Here is a 12796-nt window from a genome sequence, read left to right as displayed (position 1 = left end):
TGGGATTTAACATATATTTCTACCACGTGTAACATATATTGGACTACTTGCCATATAGTGGAGGGCATAGGGGAAGAAGGGAAAAGTGTTACACAGGTTTTTGGAAGGGCTAATGTTGAAGAATTGTCCACACATACGTTTTGAAAAATAAAAAGCTTTAATTAAAAAAAAGAAAATTATGCCTCAGCTTGTATTCAGAATTCATCAAATCTCTCTTGGAAGGTGTACAGTATTTTTCAAAATGGCTTTTAGAACTGTCTTGGATTATTGTCTTGATTAAAGTAGTTAACTCTCTCACAATTCATTATTCTTACAATGTTGCTGTTATTATATATACACACTGTTTTCCAAGTTCAGTTCACTTAACTTTGCATTAGTCTACAAAATTAAAAATAAAATAAAATAAAAACAGTTAAAATTAAAAAAAAAAAAAAAGAGTAGGAGTTCCTGGGTCTTGGGAATTGGAATCAGTCTCTTTTCCTAAGATGGTGCTCTTTCTGACTACACTCCAGAACTTCAGGGAGAAGCACTCAAAGCTTAGATTTGACCCATGTGTAAGGTCTTCCTTAAAAACAGGAATAGTAAGATATTCAATATACAATACATTGGACAACTATATTTTTCTTTTACCCCAAAGAAATGCTTAATACAAAAGATACACAAACATGCATTAATTTGCAATAATTGCAATTAAATTGCAATTTAACCCAGCAATAGTAACTTATGATTATTATCAGCTATGGAGGTCTAAATTTAAAATACCAAAACTTGAAACTTTTTCAGCAGGACAGCTCCACTTCATCTTACCTCCCTTGGAGATCATATCTCCTAGAAAGACAAGTCAAGGGTTGGGAGCCTTCTGTCTAGTCATCTTCCCCCAAGAAAGTGGAGTAACTGTAGAGGTCATGGTCATGGTTCAGATGGTGCTCCCAAGGAACTAAAAAACTTTCAACTGCCCCATCTCATGCCTCCCAGGGTAGAGATATCCTTATCAAGATCTCTTTTCAGTCACCTGTGCTTCAAGAAAGAAACACTTTGAAGGGTTTTGAAATTCAATCTCAAGCTCACTTAAACCAGCAGTCTGTCCTAGTCTTAGGTAAATAGCCTGCCATTTCGGCAGGAGTGCTCCAACTTCACCTTTTATGGGAAATCCCTGGGAGAAAGAATTGGTAGCCACAAGTTCTGAAGAGTTGAAAGAGGGAGAGAAGCAGGGTGGACCTTTAAAGTCTATTGAATAAGTAACTCTTCCTGTTTCTTGTCTTGTGTGCTTGCTGAAGCACAATCTAGCTAAGCATAAAGAGGTCATTACCAGAAGGTTGGATTTTTTTTTTTTTTTTTTTAGATATGGGCAACCCAGAAAGAGGGTGAGAAGATTTTTACACCAATCATCACTAATAAAAAAATCTGTCATCAAAACTATATAGAATACAGTAGAACATAAGACCATTCCCCCAATTGTAGGTGATCGTACAATATGAACCATTTTCAAAATGAGTCATAGGCTATCAACAACTAAATTTTAAAAATCTCAAAATCACTTTAAGAGAAATGCTGATTAAAAGCACTCTGAGTGTATTGACTAAGAAATAGACTAGTTGATCAGTGGAATAGGTTAGGTTCACAGGGCAAGATAGTGAATAAAAATAGCAATCTAGTGTTTGACAAACCCAAAGATCCCAACTTTTGGGATAAGAATTCATTATTTGACAAAAAATGCTGGGAAAACTGGAAATTAGTATGGCAGAAACTAGGCATGGACCCACACTTAACACCACATTCTAAGATAAGATCAAAATGGGTCTAAGATTTAGGCATAAAGAACAAAATCATAAATAAATTAGAGGAACATAGTATAGTTTACCTCTCAGACTTGTGGAGGAGGAAGGAGTTTGTGACCAAAGGAGAACTAGAGATCATTATTTATAACAAAATAGAAAATTTTGATTACACCAAATTAAAAAGTTTCTGCACAAACAAAACTAATGCAAACAAGATTAGAAGGGAAGTAACAAATTGGGAAAACATTTTTACAATCAAAGATTCTGATAAAGGCCTCTTCTCCAAAATATACAGAGAATTGACTTTAATTTATAAGAAATCAAGCCATTCCCCAGTTGATAAATGGTCAAAGGATATGAACAGACAATTTTCAGATGATGAAATTAAAACTATTTCCACTCATATGAAAGAGTGTTCCAAATCACTATTGATCAGAGAAATGCAAATTAAGACAACTCTGAGATATCATTACACACCTGTCAGCTCAGCTAAGATGACAGGAACTAATAATGATGAATGTTGTAGGGGATGTGGGAAAACTGGGACACTGATGCATTGTTGGTGGAGTTGTGAAAGAATCCAGCCATTCTGGAGAGCAATCTGGAACTATGCCCAAAAAGTTATCAAAATGTGCATGCCCTTTGACCCAGCAGTGCTACTCCTGGGCTTATATCCCAAAGAAATACTAAAGAAGGGAAAGGGACCTGTATGTGCCAAAATGTTTGTGGCAGCCCTTTTCATAGTGGCTAGAAACTGGAAAATGAATGGATGTCCATCAATTGGAGAATGGTTGGGTAAATTATGGTATATGAATGTTATGGAATATTATTGTTCTGTAAGAAATGACCAACAGGAGGAATACAGAGAGGCTTGGAGAGACTTACATCAACTGATGCTGAGTGAAATGAGCAGAACCAGAAGATCATTATACACTTCAACAATGATACTGTATGAGGATGTATTCTGATGGAAGTGAATATCTTCAACACAGAGAAGAGCTAATCCAATTCCAATTGATCAATGATGGACAGAATCAGCTACACCCAGAAAAGGAACACTGGGAAATGAGTATAAACTGTGAGCACTGTTTTGTTTTGTTTTGTTTTGTTTTTCTTCCCAGATTATTTTTAGCTTCCGAATACAACTCTTCCTTTGCAACAACAACAACAACAAAATTCGGTTCTGCACATATATATTGTACCTAGGATATACTATAAGATATTTAATATGTATGGGAATGCCTGCCATCTAGGGGAGGGGGTAGAGGGAAGGAGGGGAAATTTTTGGAATAGAAGGGAGTACAATGGATAATGTTGTAAAAAAAATTACCTATCAATATGTACTATCAAAGAAAATGTTATAATTATAAAAATTAATAAAAAAATTTTTAAAAAAGCATTCTGAGGTTTTACCTCATACACATCTGGTTGGTAGAGATAACAAAGGACTGAAATATTAGGGCTGGAGGGGTTATAGGAAAACTGTGGGTAAAGCTATGAATTAGTCTAATCTTTTTTTTCCCCCCTGCGGCTGGGGTTAAGTGACTTGCCCAGGGTCACACAGCTAGGAAGTGCTAAGTGTCTGAGATCACATTTGAACTCTGGTCCTCCTGAATTAAAGGCTGGTGCTCTATCCACTGCGCCACCTAGCTGCCCTGAATTAGTCTAATCTTTCTGAAAAAAAAAAAAAAACAACTTGGAATTTTGCAAACCAATCACTAAATTATTCAAACTCTGGCTCAACAATCAAAGTAATGCTCAGGAAGATTCAATGACGAATAGAAAAGATGAAAATACCTACAACTAATTATAATCAAACTTAAAAGAAAACAACAGAAACAAAGTTATGGAATGGGTGGACAAATTGGGGCCTATGATTATAATGAAGTCAGGTCAACAAGTATTTTTACACACCTTCTAAGTGTCAGGCATTGAGCTGGAGGATGGGGTTACAAAACAAAAAAGAGATCCTGCTCTAAAGGAGATCATAACCTAACAGGGGAAAGAAAACCCCTGTATAATCAAGTTATATGCAAACCTAACTGGACACAATCTGAATAGAGTGCTATTGAGCAGGAATGGTTCAAATAGGAAGGGTTCAAAGAGACGGAGTACAGGGAGTAGATCACAAAAGTGCCCTGATCAACCAACTTAGTTTAGAAAGAGATAGACTTTGAGACTTTAGTTATTGTTCTTATAAGAAGTATGGACATGCCCAAGGTACCACAAGTTGAGAGGACTGAGAAAATCTCCTTAATTTTCAAGTCTTTGGTAAATAAATCAATGGATTTGGGTTTATGTAGGTCTGAGCTAGCCCTTTGTGCCTGGCCAATAAAAAGGAGCACTCACTGGAATCTCTTTTTTGCTCCTTTTCAAGAGAGAGCCAAAGAACTGAAGACAAAAAACCTAAAAGCAAATTTAGATCCTAGGGACAGTGTAGGAATAGGAGAAGAGAAGGGGGATGACATTAAAGTATAAATACAACAGCTACACCCTTCCCTGCCAGAACCCAATTGTCCATATTCACCTCAGCCCCTGTGATGACAGCTTCTTGATCCAAGACATGTCAGCCACTAGATAGTAGGGGTACTAGAAAGAGTTCTTGGACCCTGAGTTCATGAGCAATAAATTTTCAGATCCAGCCAGGGAAAAGCAGTGGTGTAACCTTTTGATCCAAGAGGAGACAGTTATTTAGAGATGATCAACTGGTGGGATTCTCTGAACCCCAGATTTATGTATTATTAGAAGTTCTTCATCCTTACCTTTCTGCAGGAATATTTAGACTCTTCCAGGTCTTCTAGAAAAGTAGTTTGACCCTACAACTTCTCTCTGTGAAAAGAAAGATGAAAAGAATAAAGTAAAAAAGGAAGGAACAAACGAACGAATGAAGAAGTAAGCATTCACAAAGTGTCATAAGTGCTTTACAAATATTGTCTGATTTGGTCCTCACAACAATCATGGCAGATGGATACTATTATTATCTTATTTTTCAGTTGAGGGAAATTGAGGCAAAAATTAAGTGTCTTACCTTGGGTTACATGGCTAATAAACATCTGAGGCTAGATTTGAAAGTTTACTGAAGTGGTTCACAACAAATAAATAATTTTAGTTAAACTGTTGAGGTTGGGAAGGGATTCCAAAAGGCTGGGGGTCACAAACCAGTGTTGTGAGGTATCTCAAAAGAATGTGAAGGCTTGAATCCATATACAAGTCAAGAGGCAATTATTGGAATTGTGACACCAACTGAAGCGGGCTAAATTCTAAAAGAATTTAGCAAAGAAACCACAAAAAAAGGAGATAAATATATAGAAAAAAAGTTGATCAGAACTTCTTATTACTTATTTACTAATTTTATGGCTTACAAATAGGTTTGAGGAGTAGTCTATTCTCTATCGTCTCAGGAACAGATTATCTGACAGTCAGTAATGTTCGTAGGACTATCACTGACAGACAGATTGTTAAAATAATAGCACTATAAGATTAGAGGGCCTTAAGATCACTAATATATCTTCCCTAAAATCTAAGGGAAGAAATATTATTATATTCCTAGGCCAGAGAATTTTTACAGTCATTGACAGACAGATTACCAGAACAATAGCACTCCAAGGTTGGGGGAGAGGGGACCCTCAGTATCAAAAATTCCAAAGCCAGAAGACTTTAGAATCACAGACAAATTGTTAGAACAAAGGCACACCAAAGTCAGGGAGGTCTCCCTACTGCTACCTCCCCCAGAAGCTAGACTCCTTCAGAACCCCCTTTATATAGAAGGCAATCCTGGGGGCTGAGTTAAGATGATAGAGTAAAGGCAGGGACTCACCTGAGACCTCCCTTAAATCCCTCCATAAACCTTTCAATAATGACTCGAAACAAATTCTATAATGGCAGAATCCACAAAAAAGATATAATGAAATCATTTTGCAACCCAAGACAACTTAGAAGGTCATCAAGAAAGGTCTGTTGTACATGGGTAAGAGAGGATGCAGTCAACACAGGCCATACCAGACCAGACCACGTCCCAACAAACCAGTATCAGGCCTTAGGGGCAACTAAATCAATGGCAGCAAAGGCAGTTTCCACACTCTTCACCCATAGGAAATAGCTGGATTGGACAACAGGACAGGAGGTGATTTACAGGGGTCACTTTATTGAAATCGGGGGCAGGATTTTGTTGCTTTGCCCACATTTGGATCTGGACTGCAATTCTGTGTCTTAGTCTCATTGCAACGAGGAAAACCAACACAACAGAGCTTGTGACTGCTGGGAAACAGTAACTCTGGTCACAGTTCCAGGATTGAAAAAAATGCTTGTAGTCACTCACAAAACAATGCTTAGTCCAGGAGAGTAGTAAATACACCTCTACCTAGATCATAGGAAGGGCCAAAAACTTACAGGTTCCCAGAATTAACTCTGAAAATAGCTGCACAAAAACCTGAAGCTTGGGACAGTATTCCCTTCACTTGGGACACAGTTAAAAGTCAAAAAATAATCTGAAAAATGAGTAAATTAAACAACAAAAAGAGCAACAGAAATAGAGTCTTACAATAGAAAGTTATTATGGTGACACTCAAGAAGATAACAGTCAAAACTACTCTATCCAAAGCCTCAAAAAAAATGAGTTGGTCTCGAGCCATGAAAGAGCTCAAAAAGGATTTTTAAAATTAAATTTAAAAGATAAAGGAAAAATTGGGAAGAAAAATGAGAGTGATGCAAGAAAACCATGGAAAAGAATAAATAGCTTAATAAAGGATACACAGAAAATACTGAAGAAAATAACACCTTAAAAAAAAGGTACAAAGGCATAAAAATCCAATAAAAAGAAGAATGCCTTAAGAAGCAAAATTGGTCAAATTGGAGGTGGGGAATATACAAAAATTCACTGAACAATTAATTGAAAAACTAGACTTGGACAAATGGAAAAGGAGTTGCAAAAGCTCACTGAAGAAAATAATTCTTTAAAAGCTAGAATTGGGCAAGTGAAAGATAATGACTTTATGAGACCCTAAGAAATAATTTTTAAAAATAAATAAATAAATAGAAGACAGTGTGAAATATATCATTGGAAAAATAACGGACCTGGAAAATTCATCCATGAGAAATAATTTAAGAATTATTGGACTACTTGAAAGTCATGACCAAAAAAAGGGCATAGACATCATCATTCAAGAAATTATTATATATATATATATATATATATATATATGTGTGTGTGTGTGTGTGTGTGTGTATACATATATATATATATATATATATATATATATATATATATATATATATATAATTTAACTTATACTTTAACATATTTAACATGTATTGGTTGACCTGCCATCTGGAGGAAGGGGCGGGGGAAAGGAGGGGAAAAGTTGGAGTAGGTTTTGCAATTGCCCATGCATATATCTTGTAAATAAAAAGCTATAATAATGAAAGAAAGAAAGAAAGAAAGAAAGAAAGAAAGAAAGAAAGAAAGAAAGAAAGAAAGAAAGAAAGAAAGAAAGAAAGAAAGAAAGAAAGAAAGAAAGAAAGAAAGAAAGAAAGGAAGGAAGGAAGGAAGGAAGGAAGGAAGGAAGGAAGGAAGGAAGGAAGGAAGGAAGGAAGGAAGGAAGGAAGGAAGGAAGGAAGGAAGGAAGAAAGAAAACATCCTGGTACTCTAAAACTAAAAGGCAAAATAGAAGTTTAAAGAATTCACTAATCACCATCTAAAAGAGATCCCAAAATGTGTAGATTTTTATAAGAAATGATCAGCAGGATGATTTTTAAAAGTCCTGGAGAGACTCATGTGAACTGATGCTAAGTAAAATGAGCAGAACCAAGAAAACATTACATATGGCAACAAGAAGATTATGTGATGATCAACTGTGATGAATTTGTCTCTTTTCAATGAGGTAATTCAGACCATTTCCAATATCTTGTGATGGAAAGAGCCATTTGCATCTAAAAAGAGGACCATGGGGACTGAATGTAGATCACAACATAGTATTTTCAGCTTTTTTTGTTATTCTTTGCTTGCTTTAAGTTTTATTTTCCTCATTTTTTTTTCCTTTTGATCTGATTTTTCTTGTCCAGCAAGATAATTGTGGAAATATGTATAGAAGAATAGAACATGTTAAAACATGTCTAGGGGAGGGAATGGGGAAAGGGAGAGAGAAAAATTTGGAGCACAAAGTTTTGCAAAGGTGAATATTGAAAACTATCTTCACATGTATTTAGAAAATAAAAAGATATATATATATATATATATATATATATATATATATATATATATATATATATATACATATATATTTTTTTTTTTAAGTGAGAGAGAGAGATTCCAAAATGAAAGCTCTCAGGAATATTGTAGCCAAATTGCAGCCTCCCAGATCAAGAAGATAATACTGTACCAGTGAAAAAGAAACAATTCAAATATCATAGAGCCACAGTAAGGAAAACATGAGGTTACATTAAAGGATTGGAGAATCAGTTATTCTGAAGAGCAATTTGGAACTATGCCCAAAGGGCCATAAAACCATGAATACTCTTTGAACACAATAACAGCAAGATTATGTGATGATCAATGATGATAGACTTAGTTCTTCTCAGCAATACAATGATCAAAGATAATTCCAATAGACTTGGAATGAAAAATGCCATCCCTCATCCAGAGAAGGAACTATGAAGACTGGATCGAAGCATACTGTTTTTACCTTTTTTTTTTTAATTGCTTTTTATTTCTGTAGTTTTTCCTTTTGTTCTGATTTTTCTTTCACAACACAACTAATATGGAAATGTTTTAAATGATAGTACATGTATAACCTATATCAAATAGCTTTCTGTCTTGGGGTGGGTGGAGAAAAAAACAGAAACTCAAAATCTTACAAAAGTGAATGTTGAAATGAGGTGATTCAGATCAATTCCAATAGACTTGTGATGGAGAGAGATATCTGTATTCCGAGACAGGAGTGTGAAGATTAGATGTGGGTCACAACATAGTATTTGTATATTGTTTGTTATTGTTTGCTTGCTTTTTTTTTCTTTTTTATTTTTTCCCTTATGTTCTGATTTTTCTTATGCAACATGATGTGTGGAAATATGAATAGAAAAATTACACATGTTTAATATACATTAGATTGCTTGCTATCTAGTGGAAGAGAGTAGGAGGAAGTGAGGGAGAAAAACTTGAAACAGGGTTTTACAAGGGCGAATGTTGTATCTTTGCATGTATTTTGAAAATTAAAATCTATTATTAAAAAATGTATATGTACATATATGTAGCCTAAAGTTATAAAAAAGAAGTGAATGTTGAAAATTATCTTTACATATAATAGGAAAAATAAAGTACTATTAAGGAAAAAAATAAAGGGTCAATGAGCTTGGAATATGATATTCTGGAGAGCAAAAGGCTAGGATTACAACCAAAACTCACCTACTCAACAAAACTCAATATAATCCTTGGGGGGTGGGATAAAGAATGCATATTCAGTAAAATAGAGGACTTTCAAGTATTCCTATATAAAAGACCAGTCCAGAAAAAAAAAATTAACTTTCAAATACAAGATGGAAAAGAATCATAAAAAGATTATAAAAGGGATTCAATAAGGTTAAACCATTTATATTGCTATATGGGAAAATGATATTTATAATTCCTAAAATTTTTCTCTTTATTAGGGTAGTTAAGAGTATACATGGGCAGAGAACAGAAGTGTGAGTTGAATACGTTGGTATGGTTACTTAAAAAAGTAAAATTAAGGATCTAGAAAGAAAGGTGACAAAAGGAGAAAGGTGAGAAGAGAAGGTGAAAGGGAAAGGTAGAATGGGATAAATTATCTGACATAAAAGAAACTAGAAAGAGACTTTATAATAGAAATATGGGAAGTGGGGAATTGAGTCAAAGAGGAATAGTATACACACTCAGTTGGATGTAGAAATCCTTCTTATCATACAGGAAGGTAGAGAGGGAAGGGGATAAGAGAAGTGGAGAGGGAGAGCTGATATTAGATAAAGGAGGGAAGTTTGGGGGAGGTAAAAATCAGAAACAAAATACTTTTGAGAATGGACAAGGTAAAAGGGAAGGAGGGAGGGAGAGAGAGAGAGAGAGAGAGAGAGAAAGAGAGAGAGAGAGAGAGAGAGAGAGAGAGAGAGAGAGAGAGAGAGAGAGAGAGAGAGAGAGAGAGAGAGAGAGAGAGAGAGATTGAGAATATAATAATCAGGGGAAATAGGATGGAGGGAAATACCTACTTGGCAATTATTACAGTGAAAAAAATTTTACATTGATTTTTTTCTGATAAAGATTTCGTTTCTCAAACATATAGAAAACTGCATCAAATTTATAGAAGTAAAAACCATTCTTCAATTGATAAATAGTCAAAAAATATGAACAGGCAGTTTTCAAAGTAATTAAAGCTATCTATAATCACTATTTAAATCACTATTGATGTGAGAAATATAAATTAAAACAACTCTGAGCTACTACCTCACACCTATCAGATTAGCTAGTATGATAGAAAAGGAAAATGATAAATATTGGAGAGGATGTGGGAAAATTAAAACACTAATATATTATTGAAGCTGTATTCTGATTCACCATTTAGGAGTGCAATTTGGAACAATGGCCAAAGGGCTATAAAATCATGCACACACAATACCACTGCTAGATCCATATTCCAAAGAGATTAAAAACAAAAAAGGACAAGGACCTATGTGTACAAAAATACTTATAACAGCACTTTTGGTGGTGACAAAGAATTGGAAAATGAGGGGATGTCCAACTGGAAAATGGCTGAACAAGCTGTTGTATATGATTGTGATGGAATGCACAGTAACAGCAATATTGTATGATGGTTTACTATGAATAGCTTAGCTATTCTCAGCAATGCAGTGACCTAAGACAATTCTGTAGGACATATGATAAAAGGTTCTGTCCATCTCCAGAGAAAGAACTGGTAGTACCTCAACACAGATCAAAAATACTTTTTCTTTATTTTTCTTGGATTTTTTTTTTTGCTTTCTTCCACTGAGGGATTTATATGAAAATGTGTTTTGGATGACTACACATGTACAATCTATGTCAAATTTCTTTCCTTCTCAACTTAAGAGGAGAAAGAAAAGAGGAAGAGAATTTGGAGGAGAAAAAAAGAATTTTTTTAATGTAATTGGGGGGGAGAAATAAAATATTAAATTTTTAAAAAATATTTTTATATTTTCTTAATCCATTCATCATTTCTGTCACTACAATAGCTATTTCCAAATCTTTCCATCATTTCTCAAACTACCCATAATACCTCTATCCCAATTTCCTCAGCTAAAAACCTTGGCTCAAACTTCACCAAAGCAACTAACAACACCAAAACAAGAGTTTGTTCTCTAAGAACTCCCTCTTCTCCCCTTCTCCTCTTATCACAATACTTAATTGTTTTTCCCTACTCTCTCCTTGTCTTAAAAAAAGAGATGGCCCTTCTTCTTCCCAAGGTCAACTTTTCTCCATCCCAATGCATCCCACCTTTTCCCCTGTTATTCCCACAATCTTAACCTATCTTTGATAGTTCTCTGTGTAATGACTATTTCCAAGCTATTCATTTTCTCCCTCATTCTCCCCAAAAAATTCTTATTTGATCTGTCTATCCCTACTAGCTATAATTCCAGATATATCTTTTCATGATTGAACTCCTTGAAAAGGTCATCCACAATTTGAACCTCCACTTCCATTCCTCTCACTTTCTTCTTTTTTAAAAAAGCCTCAATAATATTTTAATTTTTCAAATTACATGTAAACATAATTTTCAACATTCATTTTTTATAAGATTTTGAGTTCCCAATTTTTCTCCCTTCTTTCCCTCCTCCATCCCCAAGACAGCAAACAATCACTGATATAACACATGTGCAATCATTTTAAACATATTTCCATATGTCATATTGTGAAAGAAAAATCAGAACAAAAGGGGAAAACCATGAGAACCCCTCCCCCCAAAAAATATGAAAATTGAATGCTTCAATCTGCATTCAGTCTCCATAGTTCTTTCTCTGGATCATTTTCTTCTTAACTCTGCCTTCTAGCTTTTAACCTTATTATTCCCCTGAAACTGCTCTTTCCAAAGTTATGATCTCTTAATTGCCAAATCTAATGGCTTTTTCTCCATCCTCATCCTTCTTGACCTCTCTGCATGATACTGTCCTCCTTCTCCTTGCTATTTTCTCCTGCTCTAAGTGGTTGTGACACTTCTCTCTTTCTCCCTCTCTGATTGATCCATCTCTATTTTGATTGCTGGATGACTCTCTGGATCCTCCACTAACCCTATGTGTCTCCCAAGTCTCCTTGACTCTCTTCTCTTCTCCCTCTATATTATCTTGCCCTCATTTGTTCAGTTATCATCTTTACATTAATAAATCTCAAATCTCTTTATCTATTCCTAACCTTTCTATTTACTGCCAGTCTTACATTTGTTCATGTCTGATTCTTTGTGACTCCATTTGGGGTCTTCTAAGAAAATATACTGGAATGGCTTGTCATTTCCTTCTCCAGCTCATTTTACAGATGAGGAAACTGAAGCAAACTGGGTTAAGTGACTTGCTCAGGGTCACACAGCTAAAGTCTGAGGCCAGATTAGAACTCTGGAAGGTGAGTCCTCCTAACTCCAGGCCTGGCACTCTAGTCGCCCATTTGCCCATGATGCACATTATCAACTCTCTACTAGAAATCTAGAACTGGATACCCTGTAGAAATCAAGAAATCACTATGTCCAAAGTAGAACTCATCTTTTCCCTCAGTTTCCCCTCTTCTGAACTTCCCTGTTGTCACAGAGGACACCATCTTCCTTCTAGTCACCCAGGCCCGACACCTTGGAATACTCCACTACTCTTTACTGGAACTTATCCCCCAAACCACAGTTACCCATCCCCTCCCTCTCCAGCCACACAGCTTCAGACCCTATTTACTGTATGCTCTTACTTCTGAAATAGACTCTTGGTTATTATCCTAAACATATGTTTCTCCGTGTTCAGTCTATCCTCCACTCAGCTATCAAAGTAATCTTCCTAAAACAAAGTTC

The sequence above is a fragment of the Sminthopsis crassicaudata genome, chromosome 3, assembly GCF_048593235.1.
Source record: "Sminthopsis crassicaudata isolate SCR6 chromosome 3, ASM4859323v1, whole genome shotgun sequence".
NCBI classification, from domain to species: Eukaryota; Metazoa; Chordata; class Mammalia; order Dasyuromorphia; family Dasyuridae; genus Sminthopsis; species Sminthopsis crassicaudata.
The sequence above is the reverse complement of the archived record's forward strand: the minus strand, read 5'-3'. Positions refer to the sequence as shown.